We start from the raw sequence: 12,677 nt of genomic DNA, 5'->3' as shown, positions 1-12,677 counted from the left end.
AGGGTTCTGGGACAAGATTTTGAGCTTGACAAATGTTCGTCTTGTTTCTTTTACGTGTTCGTCTCTTGGTCTGAGAGGGACGGTAAAAAATCTCATATAGAGGACTATTCACTGTGGAAGATTCAGGGTTTGGTTCAGACTCGGTGCAGATTTTCAGTTTCGGCTCCGAGGATATCTCTGGGGGACTGGGGACTGATCTAATCAGGGTTTGCTTCTCATTTTCAGGGTCAGGACCTTCAGGTGTGACATCACTAGTGGCAGGAATGAGTAAAACATTTTAATTCAGTTCAGCTTTCAGTATTGATGGAAGATTTAGTACAAGCCAATCAATTTTGCTAATTAAATTAGTTAAGGTTAAGTCCTGAGAGATGGCACGTGCGTCAAGTAGTTCAAAAAGCTTAGTAAGCATGAAGACTGATGTGTTTATAGCAGTAAGAGTTGATTCTAAAGCCAAATTAGGTATTAAGGATGGTGAAAGGGTAGAATTTTTTTCATTTCCCTCTATTTTTCCCACTAATTACAAAGAGTGGAAAGCGTTCTTCAAAGACCCCTTTTCGTTCCATTAAGTACCTCAGAATACAAGGAATGGGGTATTGATTTTGTTTCGTAGACAGAGTCAAAGCAGGTCTCAGGAATGAAGCAAGGGGTATAGTGACATCACTAGCAGCAGGAATGAGTAAAACATTTTAATTCAGTTCAGCTTTCAGTATTGACGGAAGATTTAGTACAAGCCAATCAATTTTGCTAATTAAATTAGTTAAGGTTAAGTCCTGAGAGATGGCACATGAGTCAAGTAGTTCAAAAAGCTTAGTAAGCATGAAGACTGAAGTGTTTATAGCAGTAAGAGTTGATTCTAAAGCCAAATTAGATATTAAGGATGGTGAAAGGGTAGAATTTTTTTCATTTCCCTCTATTTTTCCCACTAATTACAAAGAGTGGAAAGCGTTCTTCAAAGACCCCTTTTTCGTTCCATTAAGTACCTCAGAATACAAGGAATGGGGTAGTGATTTTGTTTTCGTAGACAGAGTCAAAGCAGGTCTCAGGAATGAAGCAAGGGGTATGGAAGGCATGTTCGTCCAAGGGGGAGGGATGGTTCTCATAGCAGTCTTGCATGGTTTTATCAGATAGACAGATCAGAGGAGTGTTCCCCTCAAGATTTTTCAAATGGGTAATGTTTGATCCTGAGGTTAGTTGTGGGTTGGATGATGATCCTGGAGCCTCCGTGCTGCCAACAATGGCTGAAAGCTGGAATCCGGGGCATATGTGGACAGGGAAATGAGGTGCGTAGCAGGGAGACGGATAGGGCATTCCTGAGGTTACTCTTAGCATAATTCATATGATGTAAAAAAGGTAATTGAAGTGCACGTATGTAACGCTCACCTGGTATCCACGGGGACGTCACTCAGCCTGTTCTGGCCTCTTATGACCTCGAACCCTTCCCTGGAGGCTATTCGACTGGAGACTGAGCCTTGTTTTCTTGGATAGTTTGCTCTCCGTCCTGCTTTCAGCGCAGGGGCGCGTTGATTGATGCGGGCTTGTTGCTGCCTAGTTACTTCACTGGCAAGAGTCCGACAGGTAAGTATAATGAGTCTTTTGAACAGTTCTCTAACTTCGTTCCTTTCCTTCCTTAGATGATGGCCGGCGTCCGGGGATGGCGGCGTGCTGCTGAGATAAGTAGCGCTGAAGGTGAGTGAGAGTGCGATGCGCAATGCACCCCTTTCGCATTGAACTGAGTTCTTTTTCTGTGTCTTTTAGGTGCTGCGATGTTTTCAGCGTGGATACCGATTATGAAGAATAAATGCGGTGGGTAAGTGCGGTATGCGGCGCCTCTAGATATTTCCACGCTAACCTGGAGTGTCTTTTCCCTCTTGCAGATAGATGAGAAGTTCCGGAGACAGAGTTCCCCCAGAGCGGCTGGGATTCAGGTAAGCGTTTGAAGCTCGTACAGTATTTAAAAATAAGCGAAGATTTGCAGAATGCTTACTAATGCCTTTTTTCTGTTCTTTTCCCTTTTCCTTAGGAAGCGGCATGCCGGGATGGGAATGACACCGCCGAAGATGCCCGCAGAACAGAAGGAGAGATGAATGATGGGCAGAAGCGCCGTAAGGTAAGGCTGTTCCTAACGGTTTTCTTGTTCTTGCAGGAGCTGAGCGCAGAAGAAAGATGCAGGCCTACTGGAGACCGACCCGAACACGGTGAGTGTCACGCTGCAGGTGCAGAAAACGCAAAGCATGTTTCTCAGCCTGGGTGTGGCTTAAATAGTCTCTGGGTATCCCAGGTGTCTCTGGGCTGAACCACACCCAAAAGACTAGACCGCACATGCAGTTCTGGGAACCGAAATATGTGGGGGTATCCATCTTGTCCCCATCAATGTACTACAAGTCCAATCCTCAATGTTATCCTATGGGAGTGAGTGAGTCTGGTGCCACAAGCGCCAAGTCTTACTCCAATTGGGTCTTTGGAGGGATGGAGAGTCCCTTGAGGGCCATGTAGGTGATCGTGGCCTGGCTCCAGCCCGACATCTTGGAGGGCTGGGGACATGAGGGGCAGGAAACAGCGTACTCTGCTTAGGGTCCGTTCCTACAGGACTGGAAGGATATACCTACGAGGGACTGCACCTTTAATTTAGATGTTGTGCAATGCTTGTAAGCGGTAGATTTGTAGGGTTGCAGATAGACTGCGTCAAAACTCCAGATATCGGAATTGCCAAAATGAGGTTAGTCTAGTAGCGGCTTGTGGAGATTTTAGAGAACACAAGCAGGTCACCAGACTAATTTTCCAAATGTGCTATACATTAAGGATTCTGTAAGGGCAACGATTATGGAATAAGCACAGTAAGCTTCAGAAATGAGGTGCCTTAGAGGGCCAACACAAAAGAAAACAATGATAGTTACAGGTATTGCACACAGGCAGCCGTGTAATGAATTAAAGGCGTGACGAGAGTACAGACCACCAGTGAATGATTATTTAGCATGCAAAATCAGAGTCATATTAACACTTAATTTGTCTCCGGAATTGCCAACAGAGCAAGGACAGAGGTGGAGTTTGGGAGATTTAGTACTCGGACAACCGAGTAGTAGGTTAGAGGGGTAGTGAGAACACCAGCCGCCAGCAGATGTTTAGTTAGGAGGCGAGAGCGGGAAGATTGTAATGCTTTGTTTGCTTTAATAGTTACCGGCACAGCGGAAGTGAAAATGAAGAAAATGAAGTTTCAATACAAATGTTTCTCTCGAGCAGCAAGATGTTAAGTTAAAGGCGAGGTGAGAGCACAAGGTGCCAGTAAATAGTTAGTTAGCATGGGAAAACATGGTCAGCATAGAGCTTCGTTTCCCTTAGTAGTTGTGACACTTTTGGTGATGAGGGGACTGAGTAGTTGTAACACTTTTGGTGATCAGAGGTGACTGGGGAAATGCACTTTGGTGGAACTGTAAGAGTAGTAAGATCTCAGTGAGGGTATGAAGAACGGAGCAGCGCAGTACAGCCGTACCGCGTCACCAGAGAAAAAGGAAAAGAAACGCGGTGGCGGAACAACGGGGAGACTGGAGAAGGTGTAGAGAAGAAAACAAGTCAGTATAATGGCAACACAGTAGTGTCGGGTCTCTGCAGAAACAGCAAAACGGCGGGACAGCGGGGAAGCTGGGCCACTGCGCAGGGACAGAGACACCCTGTGGCACCTCAAGAAAGCGACGCAGCAATACAGCAACACAGCGGCACAGCGGACAGGCGACAGTACTTGTGTGTACTTGCTGTGGAGCGCGCACGCTGGTGCGCGCGGGGATGTGAAAATAAAGGCACGTCACAATGTGGCCATGGCCAGTTGTTTCCAATGGCAAAGCTTGTTTTGAGCGTTGCGGATAGAGTTCAGGAGCGAGGCAGCAGCATAACCAGCCAAACAGCCGACAGTACTTGTGTGTACTTGCTGTGGTGCGCAAGAGCTGGTGCGCATGGGGACGTGAAAATAAAGACACGTCACAATGTGGGAGTGGCCAGTTGTTTCCAATGGCAAAGCTTGTTTTGAGCGTTGCGGATAGAGTTCAGGATCGAGGCAGCAGCATAACCAGCCAAACAGCCGACAGTACTTGTGTGTACTTGCTGTGGTGCACTACATCTGTCTCACAACACACTTGTTGGGAGACAGATGTAGGTGGGCTCAGCAATACATTTGTTCTTACACTATTTCTTAACTGTTAAATACTTAACCCACCTCTTAACGGTCTCCAGCAATCTTGAGCTCCGGATCAACCCGGGTGAACCTCTGTGGGAAATGGAAATGGGCAGGAAAGGTAATGATTAGGATTCCCCAGACACGAAAGAAACACAAGGTTATAATAAACATCAGCTACACACAAGGAAAGGAAGACAAAGAAATGCTGGTGTACGTTCCTTTAATTGTCGTTTGTGATATATAGAAACTTCCTTTTACCCCAGTACTCCAGCAGTTTTTTGGATTCTTGATAAAAAAAAGGGGAATTACAATAGACACTGTATACAAACTCTATAACCATTCCCAAGCAGCCCCAGTAAAATCAAAAAAAGAGTCCCTTGGTAGTCAGCAGGCCAGGTAGGCAGGGGAGCCTCAGTCTGCAAGGGCCCCAAAGTCCCTTTCAGCCAAGTGGTGTATGCCAGGGGCCGCACAGCGCATTTACAGCAGTGTGGGGGTCTTTATTTTACGTTCTCGTCGGCATGTGTATGTCAGGTGCAGCCCAGCGTTGATTGCAGCAGTGGGGGAGTATGGGGGTGGGTGGGGGAGCACAACCTTTCGCTCTACATGGGCTGTATTTGCCAGGAGCTGCCAGGGTAGTCTCTGAAGCCTTCCCTTAGCAGGGGACAGGCCCAGAAATGTTCACATGGTGCTCTCTTTCCTTGGCAAGGAGCGCCATGAATTGCAGCAGCAGCCTGGGAGGTGGCTGCTATGTTTAGCGCTCTCCGTGCTCACGGGGAGTGCCAATGAATGAGCACAGGCCTGCAGCGGTGATAACAGTGTGGCACCCCTCCAGGCAATTGCGAACAGAAAGCCCAGTCGGCAGCGGTGAAATGGCAGTGGCCGAATCAACCGGGTAATGTTTTTTTTTGGGGAGCTGAGAGGATCGCCGCCTCAACCCTCTGATGTCGCAGTTGGGCTTCAAATGTTTCCCCTCGCTCATGGCGTGCCGTCGTAACGTTCCTTTTTTCTCATGTTTCTAGGGTCCCCACATGACATCACGACCTAAACAAGCATGCCAAAAGGGTAACTTTTTCCTGGTTTGCTCTAAGGTCATAAAAGGATTTGTGTCGTGATCTAAGATGACACAAAATGTTGGGTTTCGCGATGAGGTTCGAAATCGATCTTGGTGCAGACTTTGATGAACAGTTTCCAATACAGAGATATCACTGTTTGAATAAACTGAAAGATTCATAAGGTCTTCAGTAGATGGAACATTGTTTGCAGTTTCAATATCAGTTGTTGATGGCACAGATTTTAAACATAGTGTTGGAAAGTCACAGTCCTTACCTTTTAGTGACGGCACACCTGACGTTGAAGATCCAGAATCCGGGATGACAGCTTTAGGTGGAATGACTTCAGCATTCACCGTAGAGGGCACAGTGGGAGGTATTTCTTGCAGAGAAGGAAGGGTAATGTTAGCTACAAACTTTTTGGTTTTTGATGTAGCTAATTTATTTATTTTTGTCGAAATTTGATTCTTTGTTTTTTTGCTTTTGCGATTTTCAGATGAGGGTTCTGGGACAAGATTTTGAGCTTGACAAATGTTCGTCTTGTTTCTTTTACGTGTTCGTCTCTTGGTCTGAGAGGGACGGTAAAAAATCTCATATAGAGGACTATTCACTGTGGAAGATTCAGGGTTTGGTTCAGACTCGGTGCAGATTTTCAGTTTCGGCTCCGAGGATATCTCTGGGGGACTGGGGACTGATCTAATCGGGGTTTGCTTCTCATTTTCAGGGTCAGGACCTTCAGGTGTGACATCACTAGTGGCAGGAATGAGTAAAACATTTTAATTCAGTTCAGCTTTCAGTATTGACGGAAGATTTAGTACAAGCCAATCAATTTTGCTACTTAAATTAGTTAAGGTTAAGTCCTGAGAGATGGCACGTGAGTCAAGTAGTTCAAAAAGCTTAGTAAGCATGAAGACTGAAGTGTTTATAGCAGTAAGAGTTGATTCTAAAGCCAAATTAGATATTAAGGTGGTGAAAGGGTAGAATTTTTTTCATTTCCCTCTATTTTTCCCACTAATTACAAAGAGTGGAAAGCGTTCTTCAAAGACCCCTTTTTCGTTCCATTAAGTACCTCAGAATACAAGGAATGGGGTAGTGATTTTGTTTTCGTAGACAGAGTCAAAGCAGGTCTCAGGAATGAAGCAAGGGGTATGGAAGGCATGTTCGTCCAAGGGGGAGGGATGGTTCTCATAGCAGTCTTACATGGTTTTATCAGATAGACAGATCAGAGGAGTGTGCCCCTCAAGATTTTTCAAATGGGTAATGTTTGATCCTGAGGTTAGTTGTGGGTTGGATGATGATCCTGGAGCCTCCGTGCTGCCAACAATGGCTGAAAGCTGGAATCCGGGGCATATGTGGACAGGGAAATGAGGTGCGTAGCAGGGAGACGGATAGGGCATTCCTGAGGTTACTCTTAGCATAATTCATAGGATGTAAAAAAAGGTAATTGAAGTGCACGTATGTAACGCTCACCTGGTATCCACGGGGACGTCACTCAGCCTGTTCTGGCCTCTTATGACCTCGAACCCTTCCCTGGAGGCTATTCGACTGGAGACTGAGCCTTGTTTTCTTGGATAGTTTGCTCTCCGTCCTGCTTTCAGCGCAGGGGCGCGTTGATTGATGCGGGCTTGTTGCTGCCTAGTTACTTCACTGGCAAGAGTCCGACAGGTAAGTATAATGAGTCTTTTGAACAGTTCTCTAACTTCGTTCCTTTCCTTCCTTAGATGATGGCCGGCGTCCGGGGATGGTGGCGTGCTGCTGAGATAAGTAGCGCTGAAGGTGAGTGAGAGTGCGATGCGCAATGCACCCCTTTCGCATTGAACTGAGTTCTTTTTCTGTGTCTTTTAGGTGCTGCGATGTTTTCAGCGTGGATGCCGATTATGAAGAATAAATGCGGTGGGTAAGTGCGGTATGCGGCGCCTCTAGATATTTCCACGCTAACCTGGAGTGACTTTTCCCTCTTGCAGATGGATGAGAAGTTCCGGAGACAGAGTTCCCCCAGAGCGGCTGGGATTCAGGTAAGCGTTTGAAGCTCGTACAGTATTTAAAAATAAGCGAAGATTTGCAGAATGCTTACTAATGCCTTTTTTCTGTTCTTTTCCCTTTTCCTTAGGAAGCGGCATGCCGGGATGGGAATGACACCGCCGAAGATGCCCGCAGAACAGAAGGAGAGATGAATGATGGGCAGAAGCGCCGTAAGGTAAGGCTGTTCCTAACGGTTTTCTTGTTCTTGCAGGAGCTGAGCGCAGAAGAAAGATGCAGGCCTACTGGAGACCGACCCGAACACGGTGAGTGTCACGCTGCAGGTGCAGAAAACGCAAAGCATGTTTCTCAGCCTGGGTGTGGCTTAAATAGTCTCTGGGTATCCCAGGTGTCTCTGGGCTGAACCACACCCAAAAGACTAGACCGCACATGCAGTTCTGGGAACCGAAATATGTGGGGGTATCCATCTTGTCCCCATCAATGTACTACAAGTCCAATCCCCAATGTTATCCTATGGGAGTGAGTGAGTCTGGTGCCACAAGCGCCAAGTCTTACTCCAAGTGGGTCTTTGGAGGGATGGAGAGTCCCTTGAGGGCCATGTAGGTGATCGTGGCCTGGCTCCAGCCTGACATCTTGGAGGGCTGGGGACATGAGGGGCAGGAAACAACGTACTCTGCTTAGGGTCCGTTCCTACAGGACTGGAAGGATATACCTACGAGGGACTGCATCTTTAATTTAGATGTTGTGCAATGCTTGTAAGCGGTAGATTTGTAGGGTTGCAGATAGACTGCGTCAAAACTCCAGATATCGGAATTGCCAAAATGAGGTTAGTCTAGTAGCGGCTTGTGGAGATTTTAGAGAACACAAGCAGGTCACCAGACTAATTTTCCAAATGTGCTATACATTAAGGATTCTGTAAGGGCAACGATTATGGAATAAGCACAGTAAGCTTCAGAAATGAGGTGCCTTAGAGGGCCAACACAAAAGAAAACAATGATAGTTACAGGTATTGCACACAGGCAGCCGTGTAATGAATTAAAGGCGTGACGAGAGTACAGACCACCAGTGAATGATTATTTAGCATGCAAAATCAGAGTCATATTAACACTTAATTTGTCTCCGGAATTGCCAACAGAGCAAGGACAGAGGTGGAGTTTGGGAGATTTAGTACTCGGACAACCGAGTAGTAGGTTAGAGGGGTAGTGAGAACACCAGCCGCCAGCAGATGTTTAGTTAGGAGGCGAGAGCGGGAAGATTGTAACGCTTTGTTTGCTTTAATAGTTACCGGCACAGCGGAAGCGAAAATGAAGAAAATGAAGTTTCAATACAAATGTTTCTCTAGAGCAGCCAGATGTTAAGTTAAAGGCGAGGTGAGAGCACAAGGTGCCAGTAAATAGTTAGTTAGCATGGGAAAACATGGTCAGCATAGAGCTTCGTTTCCCTTAGTAGTTGTGACACTTTTGGTGATGAGGGGACTGAGTAGTTGTAACACTTTTGGTGATCAGAGGTGACTGGGGAAATGCACTTTGGTGGAACTGTAAGAGTAGTAAGATCTCAGTGAGGGTATGAAGAACGGAGCAGCGCAGTACAGCCGTACCGCGTCACCAGAGAAAAAGGAAAAGAAACGCGGTGGCGGAACAACGGGGAGACTGGAGAAGGTGTAGAGAAGAAAACAAGTCAGTATAATGGCAACACAGTAGGGTCGGGTCTCTGCAGAAACAGCAAAACGGCGGGACAGCGGGGAAGCTGGGCCACTGCGCAGGGACAGAGACACCCTGTGGCACCTCAAGAAAGCGACGCAGCAATACAGCAACACAGCGGCACAGCGGACAGGCGACAGTACTTGTGTGTACTTGCTGTGGAGCGCGCACGCTGGTGCGCGCGGGGATGTGAAAATAAAGGCACGTCACAATGTGGCCATGGCCAGTTGTTTCCAATGGCAAAGCTTGTTTTGAGCGTTGCGGATAGAGTTCAGGAGCGAGGCAGCAGCATAACCAGCCAAACAGCCGACAGTACTTGTGTGTACTTGCTGTGGTGCGCAAGAGCTGGTGCGCACGGGGACGTGAAAATAAAGACACGTCACAATGTGGGAGTGGCCAGTTGTTTCCAATGGCAAAGCTTGTTTTGAGCGTTGCGGATAGAGTTCAGGATCGAGGCAGCAGCATAACCAGCCAAACAGCCGACAATACTTGTGTGTACTTGCTGTGGTGCACTACATCTGTCTCACAACACACTTGTTGGGAGACAGATGTAGGTGGGCTCAGCAATACATTTGTTCTTACACTATTTCTTAACTGTTAAATACTTAACCCACCTCTTAACGGTCTCCAGCAATCTTGAGCTCCGGATCAACCCGGGTGAACCTCTGTGGGAAATGGAAATGGGCAGGAAAGGTAATGATTAGGATTCCCCAGACACGAAAGAAACACAAGGTTATAATAAACATCAGCTACACACAAGGAAAGGAAGACAAAGAAATGCTGGTGTACGTTCCTTTAATTGTCGTTTGTGATATATAGAAACTTCCTTTTACCCCAGTACTCCAGCAGTTTTTTGGATTCTTGATGAAAAAAAGGGGAATTACAATAGACACTGTATACAAACTCTATAACCATTCCCAAGCAGCCCCAGTAAAATCAAAAAAAGAGTCCCTTGGTAGTCAGCAGGCCAGGTAGGCAGGGGAGCCTCAGTCTGCAAGGGCCCCAAAGTCCCTTTCAGCCAAGTGGTGTATGCCAGGGGCCGCACAGCGCATTTACAGCAGTGTGGGGGTCTTTATTTTACGTTCTCGTCGGCATGTGTATGTCAGGTGCAGCCCAGCGTTGATTGCAGCAGTGGGGGAGTATGGGGGTGGGTGGGGGGGCACAACCTTTCGCTCTACATGGGCTGTATTTGCCAGGAGCTGCCAGGGTAGTCTCTGAAGCCTTCCCTTAGCAGGGGACAGGCCCAGAAATGTTCACATGGTGCTCTCTTTCCTTGGCAAGGAGCGCCATGAATTGCAGCAGCAGCCTGGGAGGTGGCTGCTATGTTTAGCGCTCTCCGTGCTCACGGGGAGTGCCAATGAATGAGCACAGGCCTGCAGCGGTGATAACAGTGTGGCACCCCTCCAGGCAATTGCGAACAGAAAGCCCAGTCGGCAGCGGTGAAATGGCAGTGGCCGAATCAACCGGGTAATGTTTTTTTTTGGGGAGCTGAGAGGATCGCCGCCTCAACCCTCTGATGTCGCAGTTGGGCTTCAAATGTTTCCCCTCGCTCATGGCGTGCCGTCGTAACGTTCCTTTTTTCTCATGTTTCTAGGGTCCCCACATGACATCACGACCTAAACAAGCATGCCAAAAGGGTAACTTTTTCCTGGTTTGCTCTAAGGTCATAAAAGGATTTGTGTCGTGATCTAAGATGACACAAAATGTTGGGTTTCGCGATGAGGTTCGAAATCGATCTTGGTGCAGACTTTGATGAACAGTTTCCAATACAGAGATATCACTGTTTGAATAAACTGAAAGATTCATAAGGTCTTCAGTAGATGGAACATTGTTTGCAGTTTCAATATCAGTTGTTGATGGCACAGATTTTAAACATAGTGTTGGAAAGTCACAGTCCTTACCTTTTAGTGACGGCACACCTGACGTTGAAGATCCAGAATCCGGGATGACAGCTTTAGGTGGAATGACTTCAGCATTCACCGTAGAGGGCACAGTGGGAGGTATTTCTTGCAGAGAAGGAAGGGTAATGTTAGCTACAAACTTTTTGGTTTTTGATGTAGCTAATTTATTTATTTTTGTCGAAATTTGATTCTTTGTTTTTTTGCTTTTGAGATTTTCAGATGAGGGTTCTGGGACAAGATTTTGAGCTTGACAAATGTTCGTCTTGTTTCTTTTACGTGTTCGTCTCTTGGTCTGAGAGGGACGGTAAAAAATCTCATATAGAGGACTATTCACTGTGGAAGATTCAGGGTTTGGTTCAGACTCGGTGCAGATTTTCAGTTTCGGCTCCGAGGATATCTCTGGGGGACTGGGGACTGATCTAATCGGGGTTTGCTTCTCATTTTCAGGGTCAGGACCTTCAGGTGTGACATCACTAGTGGCAGGAATGAGTAAAACATTTTAATTCAGTTCAGCTTTCAGTATTGACGGAAGATTTAGTACAAGCCAATCAATTTTGCTACTTAAATTAGTTAAGGTTAAGTCCTGAGAGATGGCACGTGAGTCAAGTAGTTCAAAAAGCTTAGTAAGCATGAAGACTGAAGTGTTTATAGCAGTAAGAGTTGATTCTAAAGCCAAATTAGATATTAAGGTGGTGAAAGGGTAGAATTTTTTTCATTTCCCTCTATTTTTCCCACTAATTACAAAGAGTGGAAAGCGTTCTTCAAAGACCCCTTTTTCGTTCCATTAAGTACCTCAGAATACAAGGAATGGGGTAGTGATTCTGTTTTCGTAGACAGAGTCAAAGCAGGTCTCAGGAATGAAGCAAGATGTATGGAAGGCATGTTCGTCCAAGGGGGAGGGATGGTTCTCATAGCAGTCTTACATGGTTTTATCAGATAGACAGATCAGAGGAGTGTGCCCCTCAAGATTTTTCAAATGGGTAATGTTTGATCCTGAGGTTAGTTGTGGGTTGGATGATGATCCTGGAGCCTCCGTGCTGCCAACAATGGCTGAAAGCTGGAATCCGGGGCATATGTGGACAGGGAAATGAGGTGCGTAGCAGGGAGACGGATAGGGCATTCCTGAGGTTACTCTTAGCATAATTCATAGGATGTAAAAAAAGGTAATTGAAGTGCACGTATGTAACGCTCACCTGGTATCCACGGGGACGTCACTCAGCCTGTTCTGGCCTCTTATGACCTCGAACCCTTCCCTGGAGGCTATTCGACTGGAGACTGAGCCTTGTTTTCTTGGATAGTTTGCTCTCCGTCCTGCTTTCAGCGCAGGGGCGCGTTGATTGATGCGGGCTTGTTGCTGCCTAGTTACTTCACTGGCAAGAGTCCGACAGGTAAGTATAATGAGTCTTTTGAACAGTTCTCTAACTTCGTTCCTTTCCTTCCTTAGATGATGGCCGGCGTCCGGGGATGGTGGCGTGCTGCTGAGATAAGTAGCGCTGAAGGTGAGTGAGAGTGCGATGCGCAATGCACCCCTTTCGCATTGAACTGAGTTCTTTTTCTGTGTCTTTTAGGTGCTGCGATGTTTTCAGCGTGGATGCCGATTATGAAGAATAAATGCGGTGGGTAAGTGCGGTATGCGGCGCCTCTAGATATTTCCACGCTAACCTGGAGTGACTTTTCCCTCTTGCAGATGGATGAGAAGTTCCGGAGACAGAGTTCCCCCAGAGCGGCTGGGATTCAGGTAAGCGTTTGAAGCTCGTACAGTATTTAAAAATAAGCGAAGATTTGCAGAATGCTTACTAATGCCTTTTTTCTGTTCTTTTCCCTTTTCCTTAGGAAGCGGCATGCCGGGATGGGAATGACACCGCCGAAGATGCCCGCAGAA

Source organism: Ambystoma mexicanum, chromosome 5q (genome assembly GCF_040938575.1).
Source record: "Ambystoma mexicanum isolate Mex_15411 chromosome 5q, UKY_AmexF1_1, whole genome shotgun sequence".
Classification (NCBI taxonomy): Eukaryota; Metazoa; Chordata; class Amphibia; order Caudata; family Ambystomatidae; genus Ambystoma; species Ambystoma mexicanum.
The sequence above is the reverse complement of the archived record's forward strand: the minus strand, read 5'-3'. Positions refer to the sequence as shown.